Genomic DNA, 6,170 nt, shown 5'->3' with positions numbered 1-6,170 from the left:
GTACTGATAGAACTTTCGCCGTGAATAAAAAAACATGACTGAAAGGTCCTAAATGTTTTTGTAGAACCCTTTTATTCACCTTGAAAGGTATTTTTGTTGTCAGCCAATACTGCATACATATTTGCTTTTCCGATTTTACATTTGTTTTCAAGTGTCAAATACTGGAAGCTGCCAAACTATCCGCATACCGCTAATAAAAAGCCGATAAAAGCTTGTCTCGTCTACCCTGTTTTTGGTCCGTGTGTTTTTTTTTTTTTGCGCTTCAAATCATGGCATCTATTAACCAACTAGCCCAGCAAGAAGTTCTTCTCCCTATAAAAGCAAATACGGGCCCTATTCTCTGCACACATGCACCCGTCTGCTATTCGTTGTCGACGTAATAAATGACAATGTTGACGATTACCAATCCTATAGGTAATCATGTAGTTGAGGATAAATGAAAAGTTACACTGAAAAAATTTGTTCTTATGTGTGCGTGCTTTGGTCAGCATATGACAACACTAACAAATCCTCATAGTTTTGCGTCATAGTGGACGTTTTCTTACAAACAGCCGAGTAGTGACGACTTCAGGACGAAATGTCCCTGTCCGGTATGCACCATTTTTTTCCTCTCCGACATTTGAATGGAACGGAATGGAATGAATGACTTTATTATAGGAAGCGGTCAATAGGCCCTGTTGGGGGACATGGGAAAAAAGGTTAGGGAAGATGGTTCATATAAACTCTTCACTGCACTGTGAGGGTTCACTTAGCACGGTATGCACATTTGAAGTTGTGGCGAGGACACTCTAATACGACCATGATCGGGGTGTGCATATGGAGCCGTTCAGGAGCCACAAAGGGTGTTTTGGGGGGCCATCTAGAGAGTGGGTGGACGATCTGCCATCATACTACTTTATAGAGACCTGTTTTGAGACTGAATTCTGTAATTTTCTGTAAAATTTGGGGGTTGCTTCTGACGTGTTGGACATGTTCTTCAGAAGTCGTCGGGCGTACTTGCGTTGTAAGGAACTGGTCGCGGTCAGTCGAGTAAGCTGAACAAGCCCAGATGAGGTGGAAAAGGTTCGGTGTATTGTTGCTGCCACAGTGGGGGCACCGAGGACTAGCAAGGTGCCTATGCGTTGTCCATTTGGAGATGACGTCCGGAGTGTAGGCCCAGTCAGCGTAGACTTTATTAGCGAAAATCTCTCCTGTTCTTGGGAGGGACTGCAGAGGAGCAAGAAAATTAGGTGGTGAGGCGTCGGCAAGCCGCTGCCGGCTGAGGTTCTTAAATCTACGGTATTTTTACTGCCAATCCAATTCGCATGCCTGTTGGGGCTCAGGTCTTTCTTGGATGGACGCGGGAACCATGTGAGTAAAAAATACTGTAATGAAAGTAGGCACTGGGGAACCCCAAGGGTTTCTTACAGCGGAGCTGTTTAGGCTTGAATTGCATCGGTGTCTGGCGTCGCTCAAAACTCGGCACAGCAATTTGGAGAGGAGGAAAATGCTTGGCCCAGAAGTTTGAGGAAAAGTGGCGAGGAGGCAGGGAGCCGACGAGCAGGTGAGGGGAGTGCGGGCCTCAATAAAAAAAACGCTTCCCGTGGTCGGGATAAAACCTGGGTCCCTTGTGTTACGAAACCGGCGCAGACTCGATTGCGCTATAATCGCATTCGGGACACTCGGCATTTCCTTCTGGTTCGCAGCGCGGGCGTTGGCTTTGGGCTTTCGCTGAGTTGAAGCGGACCTTGGCTTCAGACTTCGGCGGTTTGGATATTGTACTTTAGGGGGGTGCATTGGGGACTTTGATTTCACTCAGTTCACACGGAGAAAGGTTCGCTTTTTAATCATTTTCCTGTTAAGAAAGCAGCAGACCTAAGAAAAGCCAAGTTGAAGCAAGTAGAGACCACCAGCTCCGTTGTTTCCTCAGTCTTCGCATCTGCTTTGCGAAGGTGGCCGAATTTGGTTTTAGTCCTCCTATGTAGAGACGATTTTAAGTGCGATGCACTTCTTAAGCGACCCTGAACCTGCGTCCACCGGCGATGTCCGCATAGCATACCCACGTGGGGGATTGGCCAGGAATCTCCTCGTCTTCCTTGGCAACGGGGGGAGATGGGCGCGCGCTGCCTGGCCGCTGACATGGCACATACCCACGTGGGGGATTGGCCAGGAATCGGGCGTGAGAAGGGCTAATGCACCCGCTTAAAGGAGTACTGACACGAAATTTCAAAGCTGAGATCCGCTCTAGCAATCAAGTACAACGACAACACAAATAGGTGTCTGTGAATAAATGCATCTTTCTTTCTTTGTAGTTGTGTGTGTGTGTGTGTGTGTGTGTGATCTCTCTTTCGCGAACATTACCGAACCGCGCAAATTCAACTCGTGCATTCGCACTTTCACATTCTTCCCCTCAGGGAAATGCGGGGAATTTTTTGTGGGCTCGACTTTGTGAAACCGGTTTTATGAACAGACTTTCAACATGTGACAGATTACACGCACCTGAAAACATATTACATGGTGTTTTGCAATATTGTAACTCAATTACCGTGGTAAGATTATACCCAGCACAGCACCTAATTTATACCTAGTTTATAGTAAGGCCTAGTAATACATAGTTTATAGTAATACCTAGTTTATAGTAAGGCTGCAAAGGCTTCGTGTTCTTTTCATTTCAAATACACGGGCTTCGGTGTGAAGCGTTCCTTTACGAGGCTGTGCCTCGAGTTGTTTTGAATGCGTAACACGTACCATTATGGCAAGTTTCACTTCCAAGTTGTTTCGATAAACGGCGGATTTAAAAAACCTGAGAATTCCCTTGTTCCCGCGCTTTCAAATACATGGCATCATCATCATCAGCCTATCTACGCCCACTGCAGGGTAAAGACCTCTGCCGTGGTTCTCCAATTATACCGGTCATGTGCTAACTGCGACCAATTTATCCCCGCAAACTTCTTGATCTCATCTGCCCATCTAACTTTCTGCCGCCCTCTGCCACGCTTGCCTTCCCTAGGGATCCACTCTGTTACCCTTAAAGACCAACTGCGCTCAAATTTTCAACAACGTAAAAATAATGTCACCTAATAGTACATGTAAAAAGGGTGCGAAATGCAAAATACCGCGCTTCAAAATCAGCGCGCGCGACACAAACGGCTCGCGACATTGGCGTTTTCGGAACCGAAACTGAATAGAAAAGGCGGCCATAGCGGCGGGCGGACGTGACGTACGTGATTGAACGGAAGCGGGCGCGCCAGGACCAGCGGCCGCGCCAGGACCAGCGGCCGCCAGGACCGGCGGCCGCTCAGAGCCACCTTCAAATGCGCGTGGTAGCGCCGCGTTTCGCTCTGTTATTTCACACAGAAGAACTTCCACTAACGTTTGCCCATGATAATGGAGTTAGGCGCAATTCCGGCATCCCGTTGCTATCAGTCAAGATGTAGTAGACCGCCCGACAGTAATCTTTTTCCATCATAATAACTGCCGGAGTAGCAATTTTTGGCATGGCAAGTAAAAAAAGCGGACCCTGATTTACAAAGCTACTTGCCCGTACGATTTCCACGAGCAGCTCTCGTTATAGCCGATGCCTCGGCTGTCAGATCGCTCTCCTTGACGGGAACAAACCAAACGAAGCGGCGATCAAACACTAATTCTACTATACATTACGTACAAACAGGTTCGCGAATATAGGCCTAGTATTTCTCGCCTTTCTGCACATCGAAAATCGAATTATAAAAGTGGTCTGAAACTATAAGCCAGCTTACAGAGCTAAATAATGCCCTAAAACACGAAAACATTTCCTATCCACCGTGTTTTCTACTTCAACCAGAGACAGGGGTTGTTGAAAACATTTTGCTTTGAAATAAACTAAATCAAAAGCTCCAAGTAAATACTTCACTTGGGAATTGAGCAAAAATCTAGTCTATTATTTAGGAGAGGAGCAGTTTCGTTAGTTGTGGCGCTTCGCGAAGACGACGGCCTATATTTGTGCGGATGTATTTGTTGCTACGAGAAAGGCTGGTTTTGATTTAATTAGCGAGTAAGGCAAAAGTCGTACAATTGTTTATAGCCGCGTGTACAACAACTCTACTTAGGTCGTCAAACTTTTGGAAAGGTCTAAAGGATGGAGCGGCCAGCCCAAATATGGCAAATATTGGACGCGGAAGTGCAAGTGGTCAAGAATTTATAAAATATCTTTTTTTCTGTGGTAAATACAAAAGGAATGGCAAGTTTAAGGCAAGTGCTTGTTTCGCGTTTTTTTTTAGTACAAATATTATTTTCAAGTAAAAAGAGTTTTGCTAACTCCAAGACGTTCACAAGCGCGTGAATAGTTTGTAGGCTTCTAATATTTTTTTTTTTCGCATTGAAAAAAGAATGGCGCATTTAAGCGCGAGCTTCACGGGACAGGTTCCCCAACCTCCGTCACAGGGCGCTCGGAACTTGTTTCGGCGACTCGCCGCCAGGTGCAAACGTCGTCTGCTCGGAGGTACTTTGAACTTTGAACGGAGGTACTCAACTTTGAACGGCGGTACCTAGCGCTCTCTGTGATTACGAAGCTAAGAATTTCGCCATGGTGATTTTAAGAGCCTAGACTACTTATTTGGACAAAGAAAAATTTGAGTGAAGTTGGCCTTTATGACCAACGGTTATCTTGCCTTCGCATTGCATGCCCTGTCCACGTCCATGTCTTCTTAATTTCTATAATATGTCCTTAACACGTGTTTGTTCCCTGACCCACTCCGCTCTCTTCTTGTCCCTTGATGTTACACCTATCGTCTTCCGCTCCGTTGCCTGCTGAGTCATTCTCAATTTAAGTTGAACCCTCTTAGTGAGCCTCCAGGTTTCTGCCCCGTAGGTGAGTACCAGTAAGATGCAGTTGTCATACGCTTTTTTCTTCAGGGACAATGTTACGCTGGCATTCATTATCTAGGAATGCTTGCCAAATGCACTCCTCCCCATTCTTATCCTTCTAATGATCTCTGCATCATGGTTGGGATCCGGGGTCACTGCTTGGCTTAAGTAGATATCAGAAATGGCAAAATTACCTCTGAAAAGTAATTAAATTACATTACTCAATACTTTCCAAGAATTTTCTAAAATGTAATTAAATTACACTAGAAATTACAGGTGACTGAAAGTAATGACATTACATTACTATTAATTTTCAAAAGTAATGAAATTACTTTGACATTACTAAAACAAGAATGCATCACTCATACACTACACACTCATATACATATACACTGCAATCTCAAAAATATTTGTTTATACACCAACTTATGTACAGTTTATTTACAGCCAAGGGCGTCCGCAGAACTTTTTGCAAGGGGGGGCATCCATTAGCGCGGGGAGGGGGGGTATGGTTGGATAGCACCAAAAAGGCGCTATTTGTGGTTACAAAAAGTACAAACAGCGAATTAGCACCAGACTTGGAGGATATACATTGGATTTTATTACCGAACAAAGCAATAAAGTTAACAAAAAATGCGAAAAGTTACTGTCACTTTGTAAAGAAGAGTGGCCAGTCTCGCTGCGTGAGGGTTCTCGACTCACGCCAACTGATCACCAGCACACAGTACAATACATTCACATACATAGAGCTGCACTCCGTCAATCTTCCTTCAATAGCAGCTGCAGACACCTCGGGTATTTCTGGGCAAATTGCGAGATGACATGTGTGACGAAGTCTGTTGAAATGGCTCAAGCAATAAAGATACTACTCGCTTCCCTGGCTTTCAATGCAGTCCAGGCGTACAATCGTTTTGAGGGGCTCATTTATAGGTTTTGTTTCGGGACTTGGGTGGTGCCGACATTTCGCAATTTCGAAGGAAAGGGGTGTACAAGGTGATGGGACGGCACGGGAGGATGTTACACTCTCCCTACTAGGTGTAGCGGTGAAGATAGCTGAAAGTTTGTCCGAAAACTGAAGTTCTTGCGGTAAGAGTGCATAGATCTAGAGTTTAGAAAAACAAAAACAAAAAAAAGTCAAACCTTTCAGAATTGTTCACTATCTTCAATAGCCAGCGCAGACAGTCTGTTTCACTGCCGTCACATGACCGGCAATGTTAGTCACTGTCTAACGGTGCAATGTTGTCCGCAGTCCTGAAGGGCGTTCCATACGGATACGCAAAACCTGAGTGTGCTAATCATTTCAGTTGCGGGTCATTTCAGATAAGATCGAACAAAGCATGGCTGGT

The sequence above is a fragment of the Haemaphysalis longicornis genome, unplaced genomic scaffold (genome assembly GCF_048455015.1).
Source record: "Haemaphysalis longicornis isolate Haplotype H1 unplaced genomic scaffold, Haemaphysalis longicornis Haplotype H1 scaffold_7, whole genome shotgun sequence".
In the NCBI taxonomy this organism is placed as follows: Eukaryota; Metazoa; Arthropoda; class Arachnida; order Ixodida; family Ixodidae; genus Haemaphysalis; species Haemaphysalis longicornis.
This window is presented reverse-complemented; position numbering follows the sequence as displayed.